Below are 12,553 nucleotides of genomic sequence, written 5' to 3'. Positions count from 1 at the left end.
GACCTTTCTTACTTTAAGTTTTTCCATACTTATACTTTGATGCTTATCCTTCCACTTTGATTGACAGCCTGCAAGTGAAACCCAACAAGAGGGCAAAAAAGAATAAACCATCCTGAGACCCGGTTGTCACTGAACCGCCGCTTGACTCATCCATTCCTGACAGCTCCACTCATCAGCCACCACCTGAACCGGCTTCTGACATTCCGGTGCCAACCTCTGACCCGCCTGCAGAAGATGTTATCCACAATTCTGATAACCAGGAAGTTCCTAGTCCGGTCAAGACGACTGACTCGGAAGTTGAAATTGTAAAAAGTCAATATGTTGAACCGGGCCGGCCTACTGTTCTTTCCCAATGCACTGCCAAGGAGGAGTTTGCTCAACGTCGGAAAGCCAAACAGGACATCACTGATTATGCTCACCTAAGTATTGGTGATATAGTCTCGGGCTATCTGAACCAAGTACACAATAGTCGTGACCTAGAGATTGACATGGTGAAGCAAATACAACACAAATCTGAGGTATAATTTATGCTTTTTCCTGAACCTTACTTAGTGTACCAGCCTCCAAGTCTATTGCTTATGAATGAATATGCTGTAGACTTAGAAATCTACTTACTGTTAATTTGTCCGGTTTAAAGTGAAGTACATTTAACCCGGTGATAGCATGAAACTTTGAATTTGTGTTACACATTAGCCCCCAATTGTCAAATATCTTTACTTGTAAAGTGCTTGAGACTTGAATGTTATCTTACCATGATTCTTACCATAACCTGATGTCAATGCAGGCCACCATAAGTCAATTTGAGTCGGAGATTGCCGATCTGAAGAGCCAGTTGAAAACCCAAGAGTTCGAAACTCAGAAAGCCAAATCCAAGTTTGAATTCAGTGCCTCTGAACAAGAGAAGCTGAAGAAAATTTTTGAATCAGAGAAGAAAACTTTGGTTGATGAGAGGGCTTCACTGGTGACTCGGGCCGAAACAGCAGAAGCATCTCTTGCCGAGGCAACAACCGAGCTGTCCGACTTAAAACGGCAGATATCCCCAAATGGTCTCAACCATCTTCGGTAAGTCACTCTAAAAAACCTTAAATATTGTAATCTTCCAAGGGTTATTGTAATAGTCACCTCCGGCTTACTGTTATACCTGTGAACATACAGGCCCCAGGAGTACCAATCTGAAAGAAAATATGTTGATCAAGCTTAAGGCGGTGTACACCTTAGTGGAGCAGCTGTACTCCGGGTCACAACGCGCTTTGGCCGTTGTGGCATTATCAAAATACCACTCCTCGCCTTCTACAAGATGTGTTGAGGCATCTTTTGGTGCTACCTCAACGAATTCAGGATTTAAGGCGGGCATCTGCGAGAGCCAGAGCCGTGGCCGCATTAAGTCGAGCAAGAGCATGGGTGCTAGAACTTGACCTTGCTGATCTCTCTCTCGGATATCCAAGCCTGAAGGAGGACGACACTGCCTTTGACGACCAAGACTTCACTGCCCGTGTCAAAGTCGTACGTCCCCTGGCGACTCTCATTGGGAATGGTACTGATCTTACTAAGTATTCGCCGGGCTATGATAGCGAGAACCGGAGAATCCCAAACGTCCCATATGACCAAGTCAGCCTGATCCCTCCAACGCATAAGCATACCTTTGCTCCTGAAGTGGAACCAGCCAGTTTAATAGATGATGAGGCTGAATTTGAAGCCTTGAGCGGCATTGACTGGGCCTCGTCCACCTTCCAGGACAAAACAACCGAAGGAGAGGCGGAGAAGGATAACCCAGAGTCGTCAAGTCAGCCGGAGGAATAAGCCGCCAGGTGTGTTATAACTTTTGCAAAAACAATGCTTCACTTGTTTAGACTCGGGGAGTCTTGTAATAGGATAGAGAAAACTTCTTAATGCTTGTCATGCTTTATGGTGCTGATTGCTTTTGTAAGCCGCCATCACTATATTCTTCTGGCTTATGTTAACCATGTATTTCCTTGATGTTTAACTTGCTTTGCTTTATCCTGCACATAAAAACAGGCAAAGTTTTCTGGGTGGTTCACTGCACCAGGGGGTTATAAAGTATTGATAACCCGGAATATGACCTAAAGACATCATATGTAAACCCGGTTCATGATTATTTAAAATATAATCACAACAGCATACCTGTGACCCTTTTGATAGTCTTCTCGGCTCATTTGAGGTTTTACCTGGCATTTTTAGAACCTAAGGTAACCAATATTAAACCGGAAGAATCAACAACCATCTCCTCAAGAAGGTTTCAATGATAGTTAAAGTAATTATACTTATAAGAAATGTTCACAGGCTCCTGATTCGAATACGATCAGAGAATCGTCCCAAAGGGGTTAAGCTAAGATTCGGATATGATCATATAGCCCCCAGTGGCTTTGGCGATGCCGATCAAGTGGGTATCAACAGCTATGTTCGCTTTGGTTCGAATACGACCTATGTTTGAACAGGAAGCCCTCAAGTGAACATAAGAGTTGTTTAATGACGCTGATTCGAATACGATCCACGTCAGACCCAAAGGGGTTAAGCTGTGATTCAAATATGATCAAGAAGCCCCCAAGTGGGTTTGGCAGTATGTCGATCAAGTGGGTATCGACATCTATGTTCTCTTTGGTTCGAATACGACCTATGTTTGAACAGGAAGCCCCCAAGTGACCATGGCTAGATTCAGATATGATCATAAGCCGGACCAAAGGGAAAGCCAGATTCAGATATGACTCGTCCCCTGTTGGTAGTGTCCATCACCTGATAAAGAAGACATAAAACATTCTAATTGGGAAAAAAGGACAGAGGTCCTGCTTTATTGCTCTATATAATATGCACATCGTCAAAAGTATATACATCTTAAAAACTGGTGACTTAAGTATAGTAAGGCCGGAGATGAGCTATATTCCACGGCCGGCGGGTCTCCTTCTCCGATTTAAGTGAGTCCTTGTGCTCTCGAATATCGATGAGATAATATGACCCGTTGTGCAGATTCTTGCTGACCACAAAGGGCCCTTCCCAAGGCGGGGATAGCTTGTGCATGTTAGACTGATCCTGGATGAGCCGGAGCACCAAGTCGCCTTCCTGAAAGGTTCTACTCTTAACCCAGCGGCTGTGATAGCGGCGCAGGTCTTGCTGGTAAATCGCCGAGCGGGCGATTGCGAAGTCTCGCTCCTCATCCAACAAGTCAAGTGCATCCTAATGAGCCTTTTCGTTATCCGCCTCAACGTAAGCCGCCACGCGGGGTGAGTCGTGCCAGATGTCACTTGGCAGGACTGCCTCTGCTCCATAGACCATGAAGAAAGGTGTGTATCCCATAGATCTGTTAGGCGTAGTGTTGATGCTCCATAGCACGGAGGGTAACTCCTCCACCCAACAACCCGGAGTCCGCTGTAAGGGGACTAAGAGCCGGGGTTTGATACCTTTCAGGATCTCTTGATTAGCTCTTTCTTCTTGACCATTGGATTGAGGATGAGCAACAGCCGAAACATCAAGCCGGATATGTTCTCTTTGACAGAACTCTTCCATGGCACCCTTGGAGAGATTAGTGCCATTATCAGTTATGATGCTATGTGGAAAACCAAAACGAAAGATCACCTTTTTCATGAACTGAACCGCCGTGGCTGCATCACACTTACTGACCGGCTCTGCCTCAATTCAGTTGGTAAACTTGTCCACTGCCACCAGTAGATGTGTCTTTTTATCTTTAGACCTTTTGAAAGGTCCAACCATGTCAAGCCCCCAGACTGCAAACGGACAAGTGATTGGGATCATCCTCAATTCTTGAGCCGGCACATGAGCTCGTCGTGAGAACTTTTGTCAACCATCACATTTACCGACCAGATCCTCCGCATCAGCATGAGCTGTCAGCCAATAGAAACCGTGACGAAAAGGCTTGGCTACAAGAGATTTTGACCCGGCATGATGACCACAATCCCCTTCATGGATCTCACGAAGCATTTCTTGGCCTTCTGTAGGTGACACACAGTGTTGAAACGCCCCTGTGACACATAGGTGATGTAACTCGCCGTTAACAATCGTCATAGATTTGGAGCGCCTGATGATTTGTCTCGCCAAGGTCTCATCCTCCGGCAACTCACCCCGGGTCATATAAGCCAAGTAGGGCACTGTACAATCCGAGATAACATGAAGAGCCGCCACCAACTGTGCCTCCGGGTCTGGCACTGCTAACTCTTCCTCGGTAGGCACCTTAACAGAAGGGTTATTCAAAACATCGAGAAAGGTATTGGGCGGCACCGGCTTATGTTGGGATCCCAACCGTCTTAAAGCATCAGCCGCCTCATTCTTCCTTTGATCGATGTGTTCCACTTGATAACCCGTGAAGTGACCAGCCACAACATCTACTTCACGACGATAAGCCGCCATAAGGGGGTCCTTGGAATCCCACTTGCCTGACACTTGTTGAGCCACAAGATCTGAGTCGCCCAAGCATCTTACTCGGCTTAAGTTCATCTCCTTAGCCATCCGGAGACCATGGAGTAAGGCCTCGTACTCAACTGCATTGTTAGTACATGGAAACATAAGCCGGAGTACATAACAAAATTTGTCACCTCAAGGGGAAGTTAACACCACTCTAGCCCCCGAGCCTTTTAGCTGTCTGGACCCATCAAAGTGAATCATGCAATATGTGTTATCCAGCTTCTCCTCTGGCCCCAAGATGAGCGCGCTTTCCTATTTGGGATCCAAATTGCTGTTGATGCTGAACTGCTTGGAAGGATCACCCGGGGTAAAGTCAACGAGCTTTGTCTCAGCTGCCGATTTAAAATTTAACGCCGGGTCATGCTCTATAGTTGGCTTCTTCAGGGATGTCATATCCGCCGGGTCAACATTATCTTGATAAAATTTGAGCTCTTTTGCTGCGCAGGCCGACTCAGCATAATCCGCGTCACTAACTTTCAGCAGCTCCATGGCCATCTCATAACTCTCGATCCATGCCCCGGATTGTAAGTCGGCCGTGTAATTCGGTATCTTTCGAGGTCCCTTGAAGTCCTTGGGCAGACGTACATTGCGCAGAGCCGGTACCAAACAAGGAACACCGCCGGTTCTAGTGGCTACTCCCGCCTCAACAGAAGTCGTTGGATACTCCGGGATGTCCTGATAAGCCACTGCCTGAGCCGCTCGTTCGTTCTCCTGACGTATTTGGTATTGCACTGGGTGATAGCCACCGGGCTGGTTATGGCGTTGGGCGTTGCTTGACAAAGCTTCAGACTCCATGTGCCTGCTGTAACTCGGGCTCCGGTTCTGGCGAGGCGGTGCTAACCAAGGCGGGGGAGTTGAGTGAATTCTATCCCGGCTGTAAGAATAGGTCTCCTGCTGAGCTAAGGCCGTCTGAAGAAGTTCTCTAACTCTTCGGGTCTCCACTGTCGCCGAGTCATCACCGTCCATGGGAAGAGCCGCCAAACGTGTCGAAGCTGCAATTAAGTTCTCCATGGGGTTGGAAAAGTGACCCGGGGGAATTGGCACATAACGCGGCGGTGGCATGCTCACGTGAGGCGGCACCGTCTCCCGAGGCCGAGTCGGCCCTCCTATTCCAGCTGTCATAAGCTGATTGGCCTCTGTGGGTTACTTGGGCCTGCTCCGGGTGTCGCAAAAAGAACCCGAGGGTCGTAATTCGGAGGCAAACGGGACTGAGTCTTCTGATGTCTCCTCCTCATGACCTCATTGGATGCATTTAGGCTCATAGTGAGCTGGTAAGCTTCTGACTGTAAGTGCTGTGCCCGGGCATCGAGAGCCGCCCGCTCTGTAGCTAGTCTAGTATCCTCAGCTGCCAAGGCCTCCTTGGCCTGAGCTATCTCCTCACGCACCTGTGCTACCGCTGCGTCATGCTCATCTTTGTCTGCAGGAATAACCGTGGCGGTCAACAGGGCCGTAAGCTTGTCCATGAGGTCTATCAGCACCTGAGCCGGTGGGCACATGGGGCCGCCTGCCTCGGCTGCTCCTAACCCGGACGTTACCGCTGCAGCAGCTGTAGAGTTTGAGCCGGGCTGAGTCCAGCCATGAAGACTCCGGCCCATCTTGACGGCTCACAGGGGTCCGGAATACTGATGCCATCGGAACAGCCCCCGAGCACGCCGTCTTGCACTTGGTATAATGAATGTGTTGAACCAGTGGACGAATCACCATCTAAGAGGACGGCCGTCTCACCCTTATCTTCAGATCTTTCAGAAAGTTCCTCTCCGTGGATGCAGCCCACGAAGGCACGCCTCATGACCGGTTGAGTCCGGGTCTTCCTTGCACGCCGAGCCGTCTCGATGAGGTCGGTGCAGTTGTCCGGCTCAGGGCCCGGCTCACCGATCCGGCCGATGAAGACATGGATTCCGCCGAAGGGGACCCGGTATCCGTACTCAATTGAGCCGGCGTCGGGACCCCAGCCTTCGTCGTCGATGTTGATCTTGCCGCGACGACTCTTGGTCATCCGGCCCACTACGTATCCCTTGAGCCCTTCGAAGTTGCCCTTCAAGAACTCAAATCCACCGTGCGCTGGCCCCACGGTGGGCGCCAACTGTAGTGGAATAGTCACGTCAGATGTCCTCGTGAAAGGACTTAGTTGTGGAGCCATCGCAACTAGGAAGCTTGAAGGGGTTAAATCGGGACAAATGACACGAGAGGGTTTATACTAGTTTGGCCCCTTACGGTGAAGGTAAGGCCTACGTCTAGTTGGGTTGGTATTGATGTTTCGATGACCAGGGAGCTAGATACGCTATGCCCGGTTCTCGATGAGTTGTTTCTTGCCCTAAGCCGCCAGCAGGTCGTCCCCTTATATACACGGGTTGACGCCCTGCGGCTTACAGAGTCCTGGCCGGCTTATAAACAGTGTCCCGCTCGGTGACTAGTTACATCTACCTTATGTTACAAGTCATGCCATCATGGCGGTTTACTATAACGGGCCTTAAGCCGCCTGTGGGCCTTAAGCCCTTTATTGAATCGCCATCTTCATGCTTGGTCTTGGGCTTCCTCTGATGAATCTTCTTTGTGTATCCCGGCCCCTCCTGGGCGACTTACACAAATAGTTATATTCCCAACATCATATGTTCAGATCCTTTATGCTATTAAATACTCCTCTGATTTTGAACATGAATATGCTTTGTGAGTAGTTATGTTTGTTCTTGAGGACATTGGGAGAAGTCTTATTGTAAGTAATCATGTGAATTTGGTATTCATTTGATATTTTGATGAATGTATGTTGTCTTTCCTCTAGTGGTGTTATGTGAACATCGACTACATGACACTTCAACATTGTTTGGGCCTAGGGGAAGACATTGTGAAGTAATAAGTAGATGATGGGTTGCTAGAGTGATAGAAGCTTAAACCCTAGTTTATGCGTTGCTTTGTAAGGGGCTGATTTGGATCCACATGTTTCATGCTATGTTTCGTGGATTTTTCATGACAGATGTCCTAGTGCGAGGACTTAGTCATGAGGCCAACGCATCTACATAGTAGCTTGAGAGGGGTTGAGTGGGACGAGAGATGCGAGGTTTTTTTACGCAGGTTCGGCCCCTCACAGTGGAGGTAAAAGCCTACATCCTGCTTCATTGATATTGATCATGGTGCTCACGATTACAAGGGTGCTCTTTGGCTACCTCTCTCTCGAGAGGTATTGACTTGTCTGTCTCCCAAACCTCTCCTCTTGGGGTGCCCTGCCCCTCCTTATATAAGTTCAAGGGGCGAGTTACATGACTAGTCCTAGTAGGATTAGGATTACTCTATTACAAGTGGAGTCCTAGTCTTGCTTCCTTTGTAAGGGAATATCCCTTATGCCTTTCCTCTTAAGCCGGCGTAACATAAGCCGACCTTCCATGAACCGCCTTCTGGGCCATCGGATCTTGTCGCTCCTCTGACCGACCTGTCAGGTCACTAATGAGTCACCAGGCCCGACCGGGTCATCAGTGAGTGGAGAAATCCGGGCGGGTCACTTAGTGAATTGCCAGATCAGGGCGGGTCACTAGTGAGTTGCCAAATCTGTCCAGGTCATACTTCCGGCCGGGTCATACCGCAGGGTATATCCCCGACATTAGCCCCGGTTTAATTTGGATTTATCCATGTTAAAATGATCTTGCAAAAATAAACACAAGAACAAATTTGACAGGTTGTGCTCTGGGTTAAAAGTTCTTTTGAACTGACACCTAATCATCCATAAATCCTTGTCATTTCGTTCTTAATACATGTCCATGACCTCATAGCAAATCTCCTTTAGTAGATATGTTCAAACTTTGCCAATGCAAAAAATCTAGGTACTTCTTATGGTTTGCTTTAAACTGAGAATTTGAAGATGTTCCTCCCTTATATGCATATCACCTGTAGCCCCCAAGTCTTAAGAGGAGAACATAGTGATAGCTTAAGACTTGCTTAAATATAAATGCTGCAACTTTGGAGAAATCTAGGTTGTTCATCTAAGTCACCAGTCATAAACTAAATATTTTGTACTTCACATGTGTAGCCCCCAAGTGCCGGGTCATTGTGCAATAATGAGCAGGGACTTTGACAAGAGCAATTAGTAGCCCCCAAGGGCCAGCTCATCACTATGTGATGGGTCGGGTCTTCAATGAGGTGAACTAAAATGACTTTGCATTAGCCCCCAAGTGCCATGGTGCATGATTGCAGTGACATGGGACTTGCATACTCGATGTAATCTTGATTTGAATAATGTAGCCCCCAAGTGTTGGGTCATATGCCTGCAGTGACTCGGGACTAATAAAACCCTATTGATTGTCCGGATGATGTTGTGAAAGCCTTTGCATATCAATATTGAACCATGCTCTCTGTTGTGAACCAGTACTCCTGGATGAAGAAATAATAGCCACTACTTTGAAGCGGCTTTTGAAAACCTCAATCATAGTACTGGTTATTGATAACCATAATAAAAATCCAACCATGTTGGCTATTAAAGATTTGAATAATATAATCTGGTATGAAAACCTCAATTATTCAATACCACAATGAAAAACCAGCCAGGTTTGGCTATTAAGGATTTGAATACTTTATCTGTTGACAAGTAAATCCGGAGTTTAAATACTCGACGACTGTTGGCCGATGGCGACTTAACGCGCATCCATTTTACTTCGGGATGCAACCCGGTGGCTTATAGACTTTGTAAAAATCAAGAACTGATAACCCTTTTGAAACACCAATTTTAATCTTTGATGATGGGTTTAAACTTAATTTTTTATGTAAGCTATAGCTCTGCATGTCCTGCACAAAGTTTTAAACAACATATGCTCTGGAGACTTAACGTCAACAACCAGGGCGGGTAACAACGCAAACATAATATAGTCTTATGCAATTATAGAAAAGACTAGACTTAAGTCCATTGAAGCCAAAATATACTGGCGACTTAAAGTCAAAACCAGGGTGGGTTATCAAACCTTGCATATTCATATAACAATTAAAAACATACCTGAAAAGTGACTCATACCGCCGGCTTACACCGCCATATCAAGTGAGGGTGACAACCCAAAGATTGTATAAGCACATGATTCCAATTGCGCAATCCAAAGTATACTAGCGACCTAACGTCAAAAGCCAGGGTGGGTTATCAAACCCCAAATATTCATACAATTATTGGAAGACATACCTGTAGATTGATACCATGGTGATACCTTGATAATTATAATTCAGAGTGGGTATTGACCCGTAGGCATGAAATATCATGATTTTGATAGCTCAAGGAAAAATTACTCTAGCAACTTAAAGTCTGTAAGCCAGAAGCTTTACAGGCCCAGAAGAGTCTAGCTCTATTTTGTTTTTTGAAAATAAATTAGTTTTTATCCCGTAAGCCGGCTCTCATGTGACATAAGTCCATCGTTTTAACCTTAACTAGTTCAGGGTCTTATTGAAAAGATTGACTGTTAAGAGTACAAATGGGCCACATGGCGGAGAGACTATGACATCAGGTGAGTTTATCCTAGCTCTCTGTAAGCTGGCACTCTCGTGACAAAGGCCGCCGTTTTAACCTTCACTAGTTTAGGGTCTTATTGAAAAGAGTAACTGTCAAGAGTTCGGCGGGTCACCTGGAGGAGTAGCATCTTGCAAATAGGCAGGTTTAACTCAAATTCGGCTTGAAAACTGGATCAAGAGGGTATGAACAGCTTTTCTCAGTGAGCAGGAAGCCCCCAAGTGACCATTGAGACGGCTTTAAAACTGGATCAAGAAGGTGTGAACAGCTATGCTCATTGAGTAGGAAGCCCCCAAGTGACCAATGAGACGGCTTGAAAACTGGATCAAGAGGGTGTGAACAGCTATACTCATTGAGCAGGAAGCCCCCAAGTGACCAATGAGACGGCTTGTAAAACGGATCAAGAGGGTGTGAACAGCTATGCTCATTGAGCAGGAAGCCCCCAAGTGACCTATATTTTTTCTGAGAACTCAAACTTGCAAGAGACGTCCTCCTTCTGAACCGGATGTTAAGCCAGATATTGAGAGTTCACAACTTTGCGAGAGATAAATTTCCCTTGAGCTGGATTTTAAACCATAATCCTTCTTTTTAAGCCAGAAATTTTCTGACGGCCTTTAAATTTTCATCGATATGGCAGTAGCCTCCGGGACTAGGTTATCTTTCCCTCCAATGACCCGAGGTTCTTGAATTTGCTGAAACTGGCAAAATTTGCTGAGTCATGTCATCGTAGCCCCCGAGTCTCAAGACGACTCGAGGAGTTGGCTTGAGACTCTCCAGACTTGGCCGTGATATAAACCGACATATAGTTGAACATCAAAATGTTGTAATATGTTGAAGATGGAAGCAAGGAGGCGAGTCGATGATCTTTGCAGCACTCATTGTATATCCTTAGCATTGAGAACACGACGTGAATCCATGGAAGGTTGAAGTCGACCATGGCGGGTTATAAATGATCTTGTATGATTTGTGTCGGTAATCCGGCCAGTGGTTCATCCCAGCTGGTTGTTGAAATTATCCAAACCGCAATAGCGGTGACTTGCGCCTGTCCAATGATCCATCCGATGTAGGCAAGGTCCATAGCTTTGATGCTCTCTTTTGTACTGATGAATTGTTCTGCATAAGAAATTGAACAAACGAGAGTAATTGTTCTCAAAGAAAAAGAAAAATGTATCAATAAAAATTGATTGGACAACTTTCACCTAATCGTCCGGACGACAGATGAGCCATACATCCCGTCCGTAGATCACCTCCAGTAATTTCAACAACGAATTATCCACTCGCCCAAAGCCGCGGCGGAGGCGGCGCGCCGTAGCGGTGAAAACGGCTCGAGGCGAAACCATGGGTGATGAGGTAGAGGTAGCTCAGAACAATGCCGGCTGGGGGTGGCTCAGTGCAATGTCATAGTGGCCACGGCGAAGGCGGTGTCTTGATACGCAGGTGTAGCGGAGTATGGAAACGGGTGACTAAAAATGGGTCCTCCGGGTCATTAAACACCTGGCCACTTGATTTTTTTTGTTTTTTCAACCTTCTCTTCTTATCTTTTCCTTTTTGCTGTCAGGGGAGCTTATGAGAGCAGAAGCAGTCGATGGAGATGGCGACTTGAAGCCACTAAGCACGGCGGTTTAGAAGCAAGGCCGAGTGGAGCACACCAAATCCGGCCGGAGAGCGACTCAGTCCGGGCGCACGACCAGTGGGTCGAGGCAGGCGGCGGCTTGAGGACTACGGCTGTGGCCATGGCCTAAACCGGCCACGCGCGAGCGACGGCGGAAGTGGCGGCTGAAGGCCGCAGGCGTGAGCTCGTGCGGGGGTGAGGGCGGCTCGATGCGCGCGGACGCGCGACATTGGGTACCCGACAGGGCAGCTCGCGGCTGCTGAGGTAGTAGGCTGGTGAGGCAAGGTTGCAACTGCGGCGGGTTGCAGTGGTGGCAGAGGCGACCGAAGTGGCTGGGCAGCTCAACGCGCGTCCATGGGCTTGGCGGCTCAGAAACGACCCTACAGCAAAGGTGACTTGATGACCGATGAGTAGCTCGTAGCGATAGAAGTTTTGGCATAACGGGCGGCTCGACATAGGACGAAGCCGTGGCTGGCTGTTGGCGGAGACGAATAGCGAAAGCGAGTCTATAACCACGGAGATGGGCAGAGGCAAGCCTGCTGCGACAGCTGGAAGGTGCCTAGAAGCGGGTTGGACGATGAGGGGAGCCACAACAACCCAACGAAGGCGTTGGCATGGACTCGGAGGTGTCACGGGTGGCAGCAGCAATGAAACTCATGGGGACAGATACAGAACCGGTCACGGCGAGTCGTGGTTGTGGCGGAGACTCTGGGCCATACCGGTGCGGGTAGCGCAACCGAGCAATTTTGGCTGGGGGCTGTAGTGAGGCCAGGCAGCTTGAAGCTCCGACAACCAGATGGTGGCTGCTCGAGGGGGAAACTCAAGGCCGTGGAGAAGCAGAGGAGCCTCGGCAAGGCGAACAATGATAGTGAAACTACAGTGGCTCGTAGTGGAGGCGGATGAGCGATCCCCCACAATAGCTCGGCACAGGATAAATTCGCAGCAATGATGCCACAGAAGTGATGACGGCGGCCGGTGGTTTGATTATGCCGAGCAAGGCAAACCACGGGTCATTGCCGGCTACCCTGAGTCGGGGG

This window comes from Triticum dicoccoides, chromosome 1B (genome assembly GCF_002162155.2).
Source record: "Triticum dicoccoides isolate Atlit2015 ecotype Zavitan chromosome 1B, WEW_v2.0, whole genome shotgun sequence".
In the NCBI taxonomy this organism is placed as follows: Eukaryota; Viridiplantae; Streptophyta; class Magnoliopsida; order Poales; family Poaceae; genus Triticum; species Triticum dicoccoides.
This window is presented reverse-complemented; position numbering follows the sequence as displayed.